The following is a 19691-nucleotide window of genomic DNA, read 5'->3' as shown; positions in this document are numbered from 1 at the left end:
TCTTGCACCAGGGTTGCAATCAGAGGCTTTTTTTGGTGTAGACAGTGACACCACTTGCTCCACTCCTAGAAATACTAGAATTTCTCCTCTAGCATGGAAGATGATTCGTATTTGGAAACAGAAATTCAAGTAAGCATAAAGTTGAGCAGTTTGTCAGTAAAGAGTACAGGACAAGTGAAGAGGCAGAAATAGTTTAGGATAGGACTATGTAAAAAAGTTCCATATAGGAAAACATGCATTCACTAAACTAGACCTTTTTCTCTTGTTTTTCTCCTCAGCCCATTTCCAAATTGAAGCTTTTCAAAAAACTTCCTATATTTACTACAGGCATGTGCCACCATGCCCAACTAATTTTTGTATTTTTTGTAGAGATGGGTTTCGCCATGTTGCCCAGGCTGGGCTCAAACTCCTAGGCTCAAGCGATCCTCTCGCCTCAGCCTCCCAAAGTGCTGGATTACAGGTATGAGCCACTGTTCCCGGCCCCAAATTAATGCTTTCTAAATAGCTATTTGAAAGTTAAAGGGAAGTTAAATTCAAAAACAAAACACTAGCTTTCTTTTAGCCTAATAAGGATAGTTTTTTACTGTCTCAGTTTTTTTGCCCTCTTGTAAATAAGCATATAGTACTAATCTGTACTATAGATTTTTTTTTTAAATGAAGCTGCTAAGAGCTTTATTTACTATAACAAGACTGCTTAAAAATAAGTATTTACACATTAGTAATTTTTAATAATGGTTATTTCCAATCCAAAAATATATTTTATGAGATGGCCACGTTTTCCCTAATTCGCACTTCTAAAACTAATAAAATTGCTTAACTCTTTAAAGCATTCCTCAAATAAGTAATGGATATCTATTTATATTGTTCTCAAATTCTCTTTTTCCTATTCCCCCACCCCATCTCAGATAAGAACAAAGAAAATCCTATGGATTAAAATTTTCTGACTAGTTTGTATCAGTAACAGAAGTAGCAAAAAGCCCAGGCAATGTTTGGAGAATTGAGTTTTAACCATGGCAATGGTTACTATATAATCACTAGTACTATTGAGTGAGTTTTTTAAAAAAATGTAAGTTTAAACAGTCATGAGTATTTGCTGAATGACCGCTCAGCTTGCCTGTGTTGACTTTCATTCACCACCTGATTCCACTAACACCTTGAAGAGGGTCAGATGATTCCTGAAGTGGGCACTAACAATTTCTTTCTCCTCAAAATTTTGTTTCTCTGAAAAGGCTCACCATATTTTCTCTGTGAAGCTTAGTTAGCATTTTTCTCCAATGAAGCCAGCCATAAAATGAGAAAAAAAAAAAATTTGTTAGAAATAGCAAATGAACAGCTATGTCTAATGACAAAATTTTATGTGTGTCTATAAGAGACCTTGCCTAAACTCACAATGGAAAGGCAAGTATTAAAGCTTCATAGTAGGCTGTGGCCCTAACTTGCCCCTTTGTCCTTTTAAAAAAAATACAATGACATACTAAGAGGCTGTTGTGCTGTCTTCGAGTTTTCAAGCTTTTGGAGTCACTATTTATGCTTATGACTAGAGCAATGAAAACAAGTCTTTTTTCCCCAAACACAAGTAGCTTCAGTCCAAGCCACTCCAGACTTCCTTGCCAGTGACCTCAACACTGACCTTGATTTATTCTAGGAAGAACTCTGCCTGTTTAGTTCTTTTAGCTCATTTTTTTTTGTGAATTCCCATTCACTAGTAGTGAACTAACTTCAACGATTAATTTCATTTCTAGTCTGCTGAACTTTCATTATTATGATTTTGTTTTTCCTTACACTAGCCTCTTTGGAATCCTGTACACCTAGCTTATGGAAACGCTTTAGCCCAAGCAGTGACAGAGCCAGGTAATTGTCTTATCAAGGCTATAGTTAGTCTTGTTTAAAAGCACGCATCCCCATCTCTTTGGTGTAGCCCTAAAAGAAGTGGAGGATCAAAGCTACATGCTTCGATTCTCAGTCCTCTTTGCCTGATTACTTTATCAAATTTCTGAAGAAAGAACTCAGTCCATCCCTTTTCTTCCCAAACCATGACAAAGCTGGAGTTGTTTTTCAGTCCAACACTGAGCCACATTGCTCTGGGTCGAATATCAGCATGTCTTCTGAAAGGTTTGGCTTAATTGATCTGTACAAGTCTACATTTCTTGGGTTCACCTAAAATCTTATGATACCTGGCTGTTCCCTTCATGCACTCTTGCATCTTAACTCACTGGTACTATCAAGTAGGTTATTTTTTAAATGTAAGTTTAAATGGTCATGCGTATTTGCTGAATGACCGGTCAACTTACCCATGTTGACTTTTGCCACGTGATTCCATTAACACCTTGAAGAGGATCAGGCTTCAAAGAGCTTGGATCTAGAAGATTTGCTTCTGGCCCATAGAAGCCTCTTGAGGGCAAGAACTGTTTTGAACATGTTTGTAGCCCTCCTCATGCTTTGCACATAATGGTCACTCAGTGTTTTCAATAATGATAATTAGCAATGCTGGGGCACTTAGCCTTCAATGACTGGAGGCCCACTGGTAACATTTGCTGGTGATGAAAATCACAAGCAATGTGAAAATATGTTGACTACTAACCGCTGTCGAGCCTTGAAGATAAATACTACAAAGATGTGAAGTTGAATAAGACAGGCTTGCCCTTAAACTTTTGGGTTTAATGGGGAGAAAGTTCTTACAAATCATAAGGAACGAATGGTCAGGAGAAGGGAGGGATCAGTATGGAGAACATACGATTAGTGGTTGAGGATGGAAGCAGCCAGCCTTCAGCTCCAGACTGGAATGTCTTAATTCTGAGCACTTGTGTTTGTTAGGTGGAGAAGAGGGCATTTTACCATTCTACCATGGCAGCTAGGTCAGTGAAGATGGTCCTATCCATGTTGCCAAACTAAATCTCACATAAATCTTAAATATAGTACAATATTATTTCTGTGGAGCCTTTGAATCTTAATACCTTTTTTCCTCGCACCAGACATTCTAACATAGAATGCTTGACTCCTTTTTACCCAGTGGCACTAGAATATATTTGGACAGTTGAAGTGGCAGAATTCATCTGAAGCTTCTAGGTCATTAGAGTCATTGTTGGCTAGAACATTTAGCAATTTATATGACCGTAGTTTTGATTTAGAGGTCAGCCTAACTACTGCCATTTTTTAGAAGGAAAATAAATTAATAGCTAGTTAGCCTACCTGTTCAAGTGTGTGGATTCTAACTACAGACACACAAGGACTGGGTTGCATGGGTGTTTCAAGGTTACCCAGGAGAGACAGAGTCTACAAACACAGCTTTCTGGAATTGGAGGGCAATTCTGGTAGGGAAGTTCTTTTTTTTTGAGACTCTGTTGCCCAGGTTCGAGTGCAGTGGCACGATCTTGGCTCACTGCAGCCTCCGCCTCCTGGGTTCAAGCAATCCTCCTGTCTCAGCATCCTGAGTAGTTGGGATTACAAGGTGCCCGCCACCATGCCCAGCCAATTTTTTATATTTTAGCAGAAACAGGGTTTCACCATATGGTCAGGCTAGTTTTGAACTCCTGACCTCAGGTGATCCACCCGCCTTGGCCTCCCAAAGTGCTGGAATTACAAGCGTGAGCCACTGTACCCAGGCTGGTAAGTTCCTTATTATAGCATCTATTTTTGCAATCTAATGAAGAAGAAATTAACTGATTGTGACAGAGAATACACACGCATACACATAAAATGTGTCTTCCTTGGTTATCTCAAGAACTTTAGCTAAAGGTAGAATAGTATATGACTTTTGTTAAAAACCTTGATGCCAATAAAAAACTGAGGATAAGTCATAATTTCCATGGGCCCCTTTCTCCCTTTATGTTCTGTCCCTGCTCCAGCCTTCTGAGTTAGCCCTCTGATTTCTTCATGGTGCCCCTACCCATCGTGCTGCACAGGACAAAGGGCTGTCAATCATTGTGAACACGAAATGTGAGACAGGTCTCAGTCCATTTAGGAAGCTTATTTTGCCAAGGTTAAGGACACACCCATGACACAGCCTCAGGAGTTCCTGATGACATTTGTCCAAGGTGATCAGGGCACAGCTTGGTTTTATACATTTTAGGGAGACATGAGACACCAATATATGTAAGATGTACATTGGTTCAGTCCAGAAAAGCAAGACAAGTCGAAGCAGTGGGGGCTTCCAAGTCATAGGTAGATAAGAGACAAATGGTTGCATACTTTTGAGTCTCTGATTAGCCTCTTACTCGATATACAATTTATGTGTGAGGGTGGGTATAGGAATAGTCACATGCCTTAGTCTGGCTTAGTGAAACAACAGGGCAAAGGAAGCCATCAGATATGCATTTGTCTCACATGAACAGAGGGATGATGACTTTGAGTTCTGTCTGTCCTTTGTCCACAAGGGATTTCCTTGTGTGCAAATGTGTGGGAGGTATGTAGCTTTTTAATCTGTGTAGCTATCTCATTTAGGAATAGCACGAGAGGCAGATTTGCACAACAACACATTTTCCAGCTCAACTTTTCCCTTTGGCTTAGTGATTTGGGGGTCTCAAATTTTATTTTCCTTTCACATTTCCCCCTTTTTCTTTTTAAAATCTTTCAGATAAAGCATTTTAGAAGAAAATTAGTCTCTGGTCTCAGGTTTTATCTAATCTCTCATGGCTAAGATGGTTCATTCCTAGATGGGTAGGTCCCATGTTATTAGGAAAGCTCATTTTTAGCAGGTTGTGAAGCCTCACATCCTACAAAAAGAAAATAGGGGGAGGAAGGGAGAAAATAACAAAAAACAAATGAGGATCTTGGGAAATCAGTATAGGCCATATTATTCTGAAGTCTGTACATTAGTAGGCAGCAGGTATAAAAGTGGTTTATGGATGTAAATAGGTCACTGTTATTTTCTTCTAAACTTATAGCTTCAGTTTTCATGGCTTTAAGAAAGTACAGCTTAATTTTTAGTGATTTCAAATCAGGAAAAATAGGAACAAAAGGAAAGGAAAGAAAAAATTGAAAACATTATTTTGGAGACTTGTAGCCATTAAAAATTTTAGAATTCAGTCCAAAATGTAGAAAATAATAAAAAGGGAAAAACATTAGGCAAGACTAGAATCTAATAACAGATGTACTACAGTTTATTTTGAAATGTAATTCTTTCTCCAGTCCCATTTTCACTAAAGATACATCAAAGACAAATTCATTTACAAAATAAGTTTTAGTCTTATTATACTTGGCTGGAGTATTTGCATAAAGTCAGCATGGATAATTGTTTGCCATATAGGCTCCTATTTTTTTTTTTAATTGGCTTTGCTGGAACTTTATTCCATAAGGAATCTCAGATTCAACTTTAATGCCTTAAGTGCCTGCAAAAATTGTATTAATTGGGTGAATTCCTCACCTTGAGGTCCCAAGAAAACCTGGGGCTCCTGGGCCTGTCTGAAAGTGACATTCTTTACTTACCACAGGGACTGTGTAGACAGGGTATGAGGCCAGCTTTCCCAAGGGGCTTTTATTGGCCCTATAAGTCAACTTTGATTCCTTAAAGAAGACTGTTTATATCTGAAAGCATGCCATTCCAGTCAAAACCAGTGATTCCAATTGTGTCCTGTTACAAAAGAAAACATTGTTATTGAACTTATGCAAATAAGTCTATTGTCATATGTTAAGAATTCAGCTAGTTTCCAAATTTTGGAGAAATTAGAAGTATGCTCCAAATTTTGTTTATAGGAGTATACTTAATTGTTAAAAGCTATAAAAAGCTCAATAGTTTTCTTGGCTCTGAAAAACAAAGAATCAGCAATGTTTTAAGCAAAAAATCATAAAAGAATTACTTCAGTCTTCTATTAGTTCAGTCCTGCAGTTAACTCCTGTTTGGCTTGATATTCATGAACATTTCAGCTCTCCATGAGAGTCTTGGGAGGTTTTCCTCTATTCTAGTCTTGCAATACCCAAAGTTATCAGAAACCTGCATTCAAAAGCACCTGTCAGAGTCCTATAGCTGATTATAAAACCAACTTTAAAAAAGAATAAAAGTAAAACAACTGTGGATGACAAAAGTCTTAGAACAATCATAGTTAAAGACACAACTGACAAAGAAATTTGGTTACTTCTGTGGCACACAGTGACTTTACATAATAACCATAATTACTACCAATAATATATGCTAAGACATAACAGAATCACAGGAATTTCACACAATTCTGGAATACATACTAATAACACATTTATATAAATATAAACCAAAGAAAGTTAAACACTTTCATATTTGACAATATTTCTTGTATGATTTTATTATATCAAATAAGCCAAATGCATCTCTTTTGACTTCAGGGGACTAACATAAAAAAATTAATATGGACCAAAGTTAGAATTTGATTTTGGAGTTTGTCAAATATAAAAAATTTAAAACACTTGATATCACAAAATAGGATCACAGGTCATTGTAAAATAAGTCATTCATTTAGCCAAAGTGATAAAGATTATAAAGAAAAAGTTAAAACCTTTATTCTTTGAGAGAGGAAACTTAATTTCCCAAACATTAAGACCAAATAAAGACAGCATAAGGCCAATTAAATTTGTTTTTCAAAATTTTGTAAACAACCTATAAAATTTTAACCATCTTGACCATAAGAAATAATTTCCACAAGCCTTTTATAACCTTTATACCTTTTATTAAGGAGCAAGCTAATGCACCAAGAAAACCTTGTCAATCTGACACAGAGGCCGATATGCTGGTCTTGCATTAGTGTGCCTTTGACATTAATGGTTAATTTATAGAGAAACTCACCTGACTTTATCTCTCAAAATCAGCCCTTACTCACATGCCTGCCTCTTCTGTGATAGTCCCTGGCCTTGAGGAGTTGAATAGCTTTAATTTCTGGCCCTGTGTCTCATGAATGCAATTTATTTTGATTGGCATCTTCTACTGTGTCTGAAGATGAGGCTTTAACTGCTGTCATTGTTTAAGATTTAGCAGGACTTGGTGTCCTTTTTAGACCAAGGAGTCAAAACCGTGTAACTTAATGGCATAAGGACTTTTAAAGCACATATAGAAAGCTAGACAGATATAAACGTAATAGCCTTAATTAAAAATATTTTTCAATTTTTCTAAGAAAAGCAAAACTTAATGATATCAAAATTATTTTGATAAACATAAAATCTGTTCGTTAGGCCAGTTACCCAAAGGTAGAAGAAAAGACCCTCTACAGTGCGTGCGAATGTTGGTTCCTCTGAGGAGTCCATTTAGATAACCTTCAAGTCAAAACTAATGAAAAGGGTACTTGAATTAGTTAGATATAGGAAGTGTTTCCTAATTCATAGTGAAAATTTTCTGATTTGTAAAACAATTTAAAGCCAAGAGCACAGAATATTAGGTTGGAAGGAAGCATTTCCTTTAAGATAAAACATTTTTAGCATCAGGCCACAAAAAACAGTTGGAACCCAAAGAAATAAAACTTATGGGAGCTGAAAATGAGTTGAAGGATAGAGTTATCACTTTAGGCCTTTCAAATGGGGGGAGAAAGCTGGAAACAGAGAGATGCAATAAAAGTTTAAACTTTGGATTAAAAACATTAAAATCTCTTGTAATTTTATTAATTGTAAATCAACACCTTGAGAAAATTTCATTGTTCTACCCAATTCTTTAGTATATAAATGTCTTTTTTAAAAAAAATCAAAACCCAATCTCTAGAAAGACCATTATAAATAATTTCCCTTAATTATAAACAACTTGATCATATACAAGTTTGTTCCATAAATCCTCTTGTTATGACTTACACAGACCATTCATGACATGCTTGGACTTTCTGGTTTGTCCTGAACATCCTTTTTTCTTAAACAAACAGTCATTTTATTCTAAGGCAGAAATCTACCATATAAAATTATTTCTCATATAAAATTATTTTCCTTTTAACCTTTCTTGCTGAAAATACCTGTTATATTTATAACTTCCTTTACCTTGCTTTTATTTACCGGTTACTTTTACCTTATTTCATAAATAACTTTTAAATAACCTTTGAATTAGACAAAAATTATTTTCCTTTAAATAAGAACACACTTCTTTTTTAGAAACAATATTTTCCTATAATATATTTCTTTTAAAAATTGGAAATGACTCAGACATTTAATGAGTATCCATTATTTAACTTAATATAACTTTAGATTCTAACTTATATGACAAGTTTATTTACAAGGATTTATTCATTACATTTACCTAATTAATTTTTAAATTTTTATCCAGATTACTTATGAAAACTGTGATAGTTATCATTTAATGTTATTTCCCAGTTAATCATTTTTATAGTCTGTGAATTTCAGATTTTCCTAAGTAAGAACCTTACAGTTAGATAAATATTTTCTTCTTTCCTTCCTTCCTTCCTTCCTTCCTCCCTCCCTCCCTCCCTTCCTCCCTCCCTTCCTTCCTTTTTGCCAATAACTCAGAATTTAGCTGTTTCCATTAACTGAACAATATTAAATGCCTTATTTATCAAATTTTGCACAAGCAAAGATAATTTTCCTTCATGCTGCATTCATAGCTTTATAACCCTCATGCCAAATTTTGACATCTAGCAGAGATAAATATGAAATCATTTTACCAATAAATTTAAACAATAATGTATGTTGACAATTCTGGAGCCATTTCTAATTTCTAGTTCATGAATGCCTTTAAAATCAGCTTATTTATTAAAGATTTACTTAAATTACATGAACTTGAAATAGCATTTGACTTAAAGTCTCTATTTTTTTCTGATGAGGTATTTGATTGAAAGCAACTTTTTTTCTTTAAGCCAATTAATTACACCTCTTTTATATATTTTTAGCAATGAAACATGTATGATATATAAATGCATAGATGTATTAGACACGCAGACAGAAGTAGATCTTATAGGTTCATAAGACCTTTTTTTACTTCTATTTTAGACTTCCAATTTCTTGGTAGCCTGTTTTATTACCCTAGGCAGTTGTCAGCTAGATAGCTCTAAATTTGTACATTAAAGGAACTCTTAGGTGAAAAATCAGATAGTTAAATTTACATCTAAAGGTACAGAGAGAAACAGTCTGATGAAAGTCGAGGGAGATTAAAAACAAATGAAAAAATCAAACATAAAATTATAGAAATCTATCATAGGATTATATAAGAAGACCAATTTTATTTAGATAGGTAGTTCTAAACTGGATCTCTGAGCTCTGGACTGAGCCCACACTGAATCCTGGGTCTCCAAAAATAGAATTATTATGAGGCTAAGACCACATGATGCTTTTACGGTGTATCCTCCTTTTTTTTTTTTTTTAACAAAGACATTTCCCTAAGTGTCTAAACCATACTCTTACTTACTTTAAATGCCCAAGCGTAACCTCTGTTATAGTAACTACTTTAGTGAAAAAGAAGAAGAGGGAGAAGAGGGAGAAGGAGAAGAAGGAGAAGAGAAGAAGAAAAAGGAGAGGAGAAGGAGAAGGAGGGGGAGGAGAAGAAGAAGGAGAAGGAAAAGAAGGAGAAGGAGAGGAAGAGGAAGAGGAAGAAGAAAGAAGAAGAAGAAGGAGAAGGAGGAGGAGAAGGAGGAGGAGAAGGGGGAAGAGAAGGAGAAGGAGAAGGAGAAGGAGGAGGAGAAGGAGGAGAAGAAGAAGAACCAGGTAACATAATACAAAAGCAAGGAGTTTAAGACCTGAGATGAACTTGTCTGTTTACACTCTTGGGATTCCATAAGGAAAAACAGAGGTTTCTCCCCAAAAGACAGTCTGGCACCTTCTCTGTTTTCTTTAAGGAATGCCTGTTAGAAACTGACAGGCTGTTAGAAACTATTTTAGGTTCCTCATGCAGCAGAGGGTGGCAAGAAAAAGGAGAGACAGCAGAAACAAATGAAAACACAGATTCAGTCTACTGAGAAGAAAAAAAACTTGCTAAAAACAAACAAACCAAGGTCCTAGGAGAGAAAAAAACAAAACAAAACATGATGGCCTTTAAAATACAGATACACACACATACAGACACAACACACACAAACACATCTTAGATGTTAGCTTTTAATTAAGCTGACTTTTAACCATTAAGCTCCCTTAAAAAAAAATTCTTTTAAATCTCATTACCATATTTTAGCTAGGACACATTGCTGATATTTCAAAAGTAACACGAATACCAAACCAGAAAGGGCTTGATTTAGGAACCAAACCCAGGCTGATGTGATGAAAAAAAAAGGGCATAACCTTAGTTACCAAACTGCAGCATGAGGTGACAGCCATTGCTCTTTTAGTTTGGCTTGGCTAGTGAAAAAATAATAATAATAATAAGTGGCCTTGTTATATAACTAAAGCCCTTTAGGTAATCTAAACAAAAAATCTTTCCCTTTTTTTCCTTTTGCTGCCTGTTTTTTTCTTTTTCTCTTTTTTTCTTTTTCAGTTGTCGGAATTCAGCCAATTCAGAGGCCTTGTTCCCCACAATTTGGACTTTCCTTTGGATTTCCTCAAGGCCGATAGAGTTGGTCAAACCCAATGGGAAAAAATAAAATAAAATAAAATAAAAATAAAAACAAACAAGCAACAAGAACAAAACCAGCTAAGCAAATCAAACAGTTGCACAATTTATATGATTACTGAGTACTCTAATGGTAAGGAGAAATTAAGACCAGCTGGTTGTGAATCTTAACTTTAGCTAAGACAGAACCCTGATTCAGCTACTTACCTAAGAATGGATCTCAGGCTGAAGACTGCTCTCTACCATCCTAGAAGCAGGAAAAATCTCAAATTGTTTTGAAGTCAGCTCAGACTCCAAAAAAGAGTTACCTGCCTTCCATTGTCATGGAAGTAGGAAAACTTGCCCTCCTTGTTGGAAGCAAGTGAAACTCCAGAATAGGGGTTGTACAGCCAAGTAAACTTTAGATCTTGACCAAATTTGGGGAGATCAGGGATTGTCTAAACGGGAGGTTCCCAGGCCTCAGCCAAATATCTTATTGGTTTGAGTCATAAAGATAGCTCAAGCTGATACCAAGCACCAATAAGAAATTTGTCAAAGGTCAGGGGAACCTCCACTCAGAATCCCTTTGTGGTTGTCAATTGTGAACCCAAAATATCTGAGACAGGTCTCAGTCAACTTAGAAAGTTTATTTGGCCGGGACTCTATAGTGGTGATTGGTTGTTTCATTATGGATGGAGGGGATGATGGTAACCTTATTATCAAAAAGAGGTTCGTGTCTGAGGCAGAACGAGATGAACGGCGCAAAAGGAGGCAAGAAGAATGGGGGAAAGTTCGAAAACCTGAAGATCCAGAAGAATGTCCAGAGGAGGTTTGTGACTCTTGATCTCTATATGAAAGGCTACAGGAACAGAAGGACAGGAAGCAGCAGGAGTATGAGGAACAGTTCAAATTAAAAAACATGGTAAGAGGCTTAGATGAAGATGAGACCAACTTCCTTGATGGGGTTCCTCGATAGCAGCAACTAATAGAAAAGCAATGAAGAGAAGAAGAACTGAAAGAACTGAGGAAATACAGAAATAACCTCAAGAAGGTTGGAATTTCTCAAGAGAACAAGAAGGAAGTGGAAAAGAAACTGACTGTGAAGCCCATAGAAACCAAGAACAAGTTCTCCCAGGCGAAGCTTTTGGCAGGAGCTGTGAAGCATAAGAGCTCAGAGAGTGGCAACAGTGTGAAAAGATTGAAACCGGACCCTGAGCCAGATGACGAGAATCAGGAGTCCTCATCCTGCAAGTCTCTTGGAAACACTTCCCTGAGTGGCCCCTCCATCCACTGCCCCTCTGCTGCAGTCTGTATCGGCATCCTCCCGGGCCTGGGTGCTTACTCTGGGAGCAGCGACTCCGAGTCCAGCTCAGACAGCGAAGGCACCATCAATGCCACCGGAACGATTGTCTCCTCCGTCTTCTGAACCAACGCCTTCCTCGAGGCCCCCTAGTTTCTCTGTCCTTACACAGGGAGCTCCTCCCCAAGGGTAGATCAGACCGTTCATGCTGCCTACAGACATTACATACCTCAAAAAAAAAAAAAAACCTCCTTTTCCTGCATCCTGTGCACAACATGACATTTTTAACCAATCCAAAAATTTGCCAGAATCCACCTGTGGCCCAAATCATGTTTGGTTTCTCTTTCTACTCCAGTGTAGATGACCAAACCTGTCCTGCTGCCACTTTCCTCAATGATACTGGGAGGAGGGCAAGGCCCAGCCAAAGTTCCACTAAAAGTGCCCTAGGAGAATAGGCACTGGCCGACTTGCCAAAGGGTTTGGGATTTATTGCTTTCTGGTTTTTTCTTTTCCCCAACAGCACAAAAAAGTAAGGGCAGTTATTGGATAGGTGTTATTTAAACATTCTATTGTAGATAAATGTGTTGTTTGGTTCTACTGCATTGTGGAGCATGTGGGGGAAGAGAACTGACCCAGGTGATGAAATGGAGCCCTTCCCTGGAACTAACCAGTCCTTGATGTTGTGTGACTAAGTAAAGATGATAAACCCCATCTGCCAGGGGTGTCACTTCACACTCGGCATGCATTGTGAAAGCTTCCCGTACCCTTGGTCATTCCCTCTCCCCTCTCTATCCAACCCCATTTATGCAGGAAGGGAGTGCTAACAAGAATGCTTCCATCTCAAACCTTTTCTCTGCCTGGGAAATCATTTTATGTTGGTTTTTGAAATAAAGGATTTAGTTTAAGATTCTAAAGTTTAGAAGAAAAAAAAAGTTTATTTTGCCAAGGTTAAGGACACACCCGTGACATAGCCTCAAGAGGTCATGATGACATGACATGTGCCTAGGGTGGTCAGGGCACAGCTTGGTTTTATACATTTTAGGGAGACATGAGACATCAATAAATGTATATGTAAGATGTACATTGACTCAGTCCAGAAAACTGGAACAACGAGAAGCACGGAGGGGCTTCTAGGTCATAGGTAGATAAGAGAGAAATGGTTGCATTCTTTTGAGTCTCTGATTAACTTTTTACTGAATACACAACTTACATGTGAGGGGGCGTACAGGAATAGTCACTTATACCTTAGTCTGGCTTAGTGAAACAAAAAGGCAAAGGAAGCACAGATACACATTTGTCTCACGTGAGCAGAGGGATGACTTTGAGTTCTGTCTGTCTTTTGTCCACAAGGAATTTCCTTGTGTGCAAACTGTGAGGGAGATATGTCGCTTTTTAATCTTTGTAGCTATCTCATTTAGAAACAGAATGCGAGGCAGGTTTGCTTTTCTCTTTGGCTTAGTGAAATGGGGGTCCCGAGATTTATTATCCTTTCGTACCATCAAGGGACTTCTGTAGACTCTGTACATGAGTAGGGGGATCACCAGAGACCCTCTTTTTATGAGTTCCTGTGCAATGGAGCTGCTGGGGTAGGATTAATTTCTCTGCCTTCTTCCCTTGCCATAGACAATGTTTAACCTGATTATGCTCTGCAGGCAAGTAGCCACCCTTGGATATTAATCTCCTTATCAAATAAGATAAACTGTGAAGAAGGCATGCCGTAAAGAAGGGAATGTGAAGCTAGAAAATATGTTCGAATCTGTCATGGGAAGCATGGAGGGAGACATGAAGATGTGTGGACATCTAGTATTTTCTCTGCTCTCCCTTTTCCATGGTCCTTTAACATTTTCAATTCTCCAGAAAAGAAAAATTGTATCTTGTTTTTGTGAAGCCATTTCCAGCATGAAAACAATTCCATTTGACAGTGTAAACTGTCCTGTGCTTAGCTGTGTGCTTGCCCTGCACTCCCTCCCTGCCCCCAACCGTGTGAAACAGACGCCTGCAGTGACACTGCCCATCAATCACCCCACAGGAAGCAGGGCACAATTCAAAACCCCAAAATGCAGAAACTTGTTCACCTGTGCCTTCCGCACAGTGGTGGGGTAGGAAGCCTAGGGTATTACTTGGAAAATCAGCAACATTTCAAGACAGATTAAGTGTAAACTTATTCTGGCATAGTTTTGAGAAATCACCACCAATTGGACACATTGTAATGTACAGATAATTTTTCTTCTTTTTTACTATCTAATTTACAATTTAATATCTAACATACAAAAGTTGATCAAAGGCACAAAAACACTAGAAAAAAGGTTGACTATTTAATACCAACCCTTCTGAGTTAATTGCCAGATCCTTGTTTTTCAGTAGGAGGCCAGCAAGTTAGGAGTTAAGATGAAAGGAGTCCTAGATTTAACCCCAAAAGACCCCCCTTCAATTTTGGCCAGGTCAGGCCCACAAAGAGATGTAGATGTAAACTGATTATGATGCTAAGTGTTTGACAGGGATCCTCTTTGTGTCCAAGGCCAGTCAAAACTTGAATAATGGTATTTCCAACAAAAAGCTTGCCCCCTTTGCTTTTTAATGGTCCATTTTAATTATTTCTATAAATCTGCTTGAGAAATATTAAGATTCTGATTGTTGTGGACTGGTTTATTATTTGCTACCATACCCAAAGTATTTACCTTCTTATTATAGAAGCTTAGTGCAAAGAACTGTCCAGAGCTAGTTCACTAAACTAAGCACACACTGGATTTCCAAGGGGAACAGAAAGGGCTTTACCAATTGTTAAGTCACCAACATGTCCCTTTGCCCATCTTTCTATGTCCTACAAGGACTTACGTGGGATGTGCACATAGCACTTCCCCAGGGAAACACACACACACACACACACACACACTCACACTCTCCAATATTGTTGATTCATTGGGTTTGTTTGGAGACTGCTTAAACTGTGTGTGTTATGGTTTCAAATTACTGTTTGCTCTTCTAACTTCTTAGTAGGGTAAACAATTTGAAAATAGTTTGAACCCATAGCAAAAGAAACTGGCATCTGACAAATTCTTTAACTTAATTCCTCTTATTAAGACTCACATACTTTTTTCTGGTGATAAATAATGGAAAGAAATGAAAGGTTTTGATGTTATATTTTACAGCTATTTCTCTCCTCAAGGTTTGAATGTTATAACAGCCAGACCCTACACAAACAGCAAGCAGTTTTCTAAGCACCAAATCAACTATAAACTAAAAAGAGCTCTAGCTGGAGGTTTTCTGGGTAAAAGCTCGGTGATGTCTACAGTTTTTCTTCCTTAGTCTCCTCTTCCATCTCCAGCCTCCAAAACACACACACACATACACATACACACACACACACACACACACACGAAAAACAAAGGGACAATTTGCTCTAAGGAAATACAATATAGATAGGCAGGCATGAGAGTCATCACATTATCTTACTACCTCATTCCTGTATGTTGGGTAAAGGTTGTCTTTAATCTCTCCTACTTTCAAACAAATCAGGCACTACTGTTGACAAAATACCCTTATTTACTTCTGGCAAGGCAAATGTCATTGATGCTACATTAGATACTAACATCACATGTGGAAGCATTTTCTATTTTAAATTTTCAACCCTGTCTTTACAAAAAATACAAAAGTTAGCTGGGCATGGTGGCACGTGGCTATAGTCCCACCTACTTGGGAGGCTGAAATGGGAGGATCAGTTGAGCCCAGGAGGTTGAGGCTGCAGTGAGCAGTAACCACGCCACTGTACTCCAGCCTGGGTGATGGAGCAACACCCTGTCTCAAAAAAAAAAAAAAAAAAGAAAAAACTTCAAAAATCACTACTTAGCATTCAGAAAAATATTTCTCCCTTTCTCCCTCTTCTCCTTCTTAATGATCAGAGCCTAGTCATAACTTACAGTATTTAAAGGCAACTTTCCATTTGAATTTGTTAGCCTTCAAAAATGAAGTACTGGCTGAGTGGTGGCTCACATCTAAAATCCCAGCACTTTGGGAGGCCAAGGCAGGAGGATTGCTTGAGGCCAGAAGTTACAGAATAACCTGGGCAACATTGTGAGACCCTGTCTCTATTAAAAAAATAAAAAATAAATTTAAAAATCAGAAATAAAGTATTATTTTTTCAGTTCGAAAGTTGTTTGGGGCCAGACACAGTGGCTCATGCCTGTAACCATGACACTTTGGGAGATGAGGTGGGAGGATGTTTGTGTCACTGTACTCTAGCCTGGGCAACAGAGTGAGACTATTATCTCAAAAAAAAAAAGTGATTTGGAAAATTGCCAATAAGGTATTTGATACAAATTTGCATTTTATGGTAACAGTAACAATTCTGGTGATTTTATTTTACACTTGCCACCCTTTGAAGGAAGCAAGGTCAGAGGGTTGGCAAGCCTTTGCATTTGTCTGCAAATCTATTTAACTATAATGTGGACAGAGTTTGTTTGTTTCTGCAGTTTCCAATTTTAAAAGGCAAAAACAGCCAAGAATCTTAATACTGAACAACTGATCTAATCAAATATATATTTTAAGAAAAATAATGATTAAAGATTAAGTAAAGATCTCAGTCTGTATCCTAGAGGGCCCATGAAGTCAGCTCATGTAGGCTTACTCCTTAAGCAAATACTAAAAGTCTGTTTTACATGGATTCTGAAATTTGATTCATTTTGAAGGCTTTGTTTAGTTGTTCCTAATGACAGATTGAAATACAAAATACGTGATGTAGGAGAAACTAAAAGCCTCTGGGCCAAGGAGGCAGAAACCATAAGAATCAAAATAAACTGGGTGTAGGAAATACAGCATTCCAGAAAGGGCAACCCAGGGAGAGCGAAGAGCAAGCTGCAAATGGAATCAGGAAAACACAGCAGTTCTTCTGCAGGGCCTGGTACCAGTGCCTGGTACAGACCCATTTTCTGGGCCACACTGAGTTATCTAACACACTTTCCGGGAGGTCTGGCCTCACTGGAAAACTGAGAGCTGGTCACACACACACTGTCCACTGCTCAAGAGACCTGCAGTTGCAGCAGTGCCACCTCCAAGCCACGAATGCCAGTGGCTGGGCAGACTTTGGGCACACTGGGCTCCAGGAGCCTTTCCAGCCTTACTCAAAGGCTGGTTGGCACATTTTGGGGATACAGATGGACAATCAGTATATTAGTAGACGAAGAATAAATTGTCTTCTAGACTTGCAGCTTTAGATCCAATCCATCAAGATAAGAACTCTATTTAAGAGTTGTGCCATGCTTCACTGAAGCAGTTTTTGACCATGTCCTATGTACAATTTGAAAAATAAGAGTCAAAATAGGCCAGGTATGGTGGCTTACGTATATTAATCCCAGCACTTTGGGAGGCTGAAGTGGGTGGATCACAAGGTCAGGAGATCGAGATCATTCTGGCCAACATGGTGAAACCCCATCTCTACTAAAAATACAAAAATTAGCCGGGTGTGGTGGTGCACACTTGTAATTCCAGCTACTTGGGAGGCTGAGGCAGGAGAATCGCTTGAACCCGGGAGGTGGAAATTGCAGTGAGCTCAGATCGCTCCACTGCACTCCAGCCTGGCAACAGAGTGAGACTCCGTCTCAAAAACAAAAAAAAAAGTCAAAATAAGCATGACATATTCAGGGGCAGTACACCCCACTGCTTGAGTGAAATGGGACGCATCCAATTGTGGAAGATAAACGTAGGATGCTGCCTTCTTCCTGGAGGAACACATGGGAATCTGCAGAAGGTTTTGAAGAGGTAGGTAATGTGATGAAATCAGACTTTTAAGAACAGTGAACTGACAGCAGTTTTGGGATGGATTTAGGAAGAAGAGAGAAGCAGAAAGAACACCAAGGCAGTAGATGTAGGTATCCAATTTAACCTCTCTAAGCCGGCAAATCCGAATGCTTATAGGATCATGGTGAGAATCAAGTGTGGTGCCTGATATGTGGCCAACAGCAGATAAATACTGGTTCCCTCTTCCACTACTTAGGGTTACTGCGGTGATGGTGCATGTAAAAAATAAGACAGGTTACTTGGGAAAGAGCAGCAAATTTAGCAAATACTTAAATTTTAAAGAATTTAAGAGAGAAAATGAAGCAAAGGAAAAGCTAGGATTTCAAACAGAAAAACCAGGTCTTAGGTAAAGAGGGGGAGGTGATGGGTGCGGGAAGAGTACTAGTTTTGAGGGAAAGATGAGTTGACTTTTGAATATTTGAATTTGGACTTGAAATTTTACAACGACCATATGGATTCAAGAGTCCCTGACATTGAAGAGAAACCCGGAGATGTACCTTGAAGCTCAAGTTTCCAAGCCCCTCATTTTCCCTGGGCCCTTCCAAGGATACATGTCTAGTATTACATTTGTAAGTTTTTGTTGCTTTCCTTTAAGAAGCTCCCGGAGGAGTTATACAAACTTCAGGCCCCACGACATCTGGATGGGTTCAATTTGAAATCAGAAGGTATTTTTATGGGATAATGGGAGATCAAGAGTTGGAAGAACCTTGTTACTTTCCTCAAAGGAAGAGAAGGGTCAGCAGAGAAGGCCAGAGAAGCATAGAGAAGGCCTTAGGGTAGGATGCTGCCAAGGAGATCAAAGGGACGAGGAACTGAGGATGGGTCACCAGACTTGACTTTTCAAAAAGTAACTGTTTTTAGAGCGCATGCTCAATACAGTTGCGGGGATGCCACTGTCATGGGGTTGAGGAGGGAAGAGTAGGCAGGGAGTGTGGAGTCCCCATTTAACAAAGTCGACAGTAAAAGAAAAGAAGATGCCACTCGACTCCTCACTTTCGATCTGCTGTAATTTAACTTGAGCCTGAACAGTCAATATTCCTTTGGGATTAATATTAGCTCCCTAGCATGACATTGTCTTTCTCTTTATTACATTTTCTTATTCCTTAAGATTTTAAGGTTCTCTTAGTTGGATCCATTTCTCTTCATGCTCGGATCAATGGCCAAGAAATGGGCTATTGGCAGGCACAGTTCTGGTTTTTGTTGATGGGTTTGTTTACACTAATAGTTTCTCTTTCTCGATCCAAGGCTTGCATATGGAGGCCAGGAATTCTGTCCTGGGAGTTCAGGGACTGAGGACCAGGGTGGAGGAAGCGAAAGGCGTCAGGCATGAGGCTGGAAAAGTCTTGGTCGATTATCTAGAATCAAAGAGTCAAAGGTAGCGATGACTTCATCCCCGTAGAGGGCGCCTCCCTACCCCGGCAGTGGATTTTCGGTCAGCCGGTTTGCCCGGGATGTTTTCTTTGACTACTTGCTTCTCACTGCTTGGCGGCCCAAGTCACTTTGAAGGAAAGAAAGAGAAAAACAAAAGTGATGAAATCGATTCCCCTGTTTCTTTCTGTGAGGAGTGTGCGTTTCCCAGACAGCGTGCGTTCATTCGATCAGGCCTGGCAAAAATTTTTGAGGGGTCTTTTTACGCTTTAATACAACCTAAAGGTTCCTGTTATCATTATAGAGAATTAAAAACAAAAACAAAATGAAAACGGTAACAAACTTACAGATTGGCAGGCCCCAGGGAGGAGCTGACCTTTGGGAAGCTCTGGCCCAGCCAGGTTTCAGCTGCAGGAGCTGGGACAGGACAGTTCGCCCAAGTGCTACTAGGTTTCCAGGGAGAAGAAAGTGTTGGGGCAGAGGGTGGTCTGGCGCGTGCGTCGGGGGGCGTGTGCGGGTGTGTGTGTGTGTGTGTGTGTGCGCGCGCGCGCGCGTGTATATAAGAGTGTGTGCGCGCCCGTGTGCACAAGAGAGGGTTCCCGGGAGGCTGCCGCAAAGGCTCCTTTGTAAAAGGCACTTGCCGGTTCAGAAGCCAGCTTGGCGCCTCCTCTTGCCCGTTCCCGAGGACACCTGGCCCTTCTGGGCAGCCCAGCTATCTCCATCTCCTGCCGCCCCTACATTTCTCGGTGGCCCCGGGCCTAGCCCCGCGCCAGCCTTCGGGTGCGGGGAGCAGTGTGCCCCGAAGCGTCTCCCCCGGGG

The 19691-nt window shown here is 39.2% G+C and overlaps 1 long non-coding RNA gene and 1 pseudogene across 2 annotated transcripts in view; one reads left to right on the top strand and one right to left on the bottom strand.

The window, feature by feature from the left end:
• The first annotated feature begins 11099 nt into the window (after positions 1 to 11099).
• LOC105534496 lies at positions 11100 to 12632 on the top strand (annotated as a pseudogene). Its single transcript, XR_001005290.1, has one exon. The product of XR_001005290.1 is annotated as a protein FAM192A-like (transcript).
• A 5438-nt stretch (positions 12633 to 18070) lies between these two features.
• LOC105534495 overlaps positions 18071 to 19691 on the bottom strand; it is a 2466-nt gene continuing 845 nt past the window's right edge. Inside the window, exon 2 of the long non-coding RNA XR_001005289.1 lies at positions 18071 to 19002. This is a non-coding gene — a long non-coding RNA (uncharacterized LOC105534495). The remainder of the gene's footprint in view (positions 19003 to 19691) is intronic.

The sequence above is a fragment of the Mandrillus leucophaeus genome, unplaced genomic scaffold, assembly GCF_000951045.1.
Source record: "Mandrillus leucophaeus isolate KB7577 unplaced genomic scaffold, Mleu.le_1.0 Scaffold136, whole genome shotgun sequence".
In the NCBI taxonomy this organism is placed as follows: Eukaryota; Metazoa; Chordata; class Mammalia; order Primates; family Cercopithecidae; genus Mandrillus; species Mandrillus leucophaeus.
This window is presented reverse-complemented; position numbering and strand designations above follow the sequence as displayed.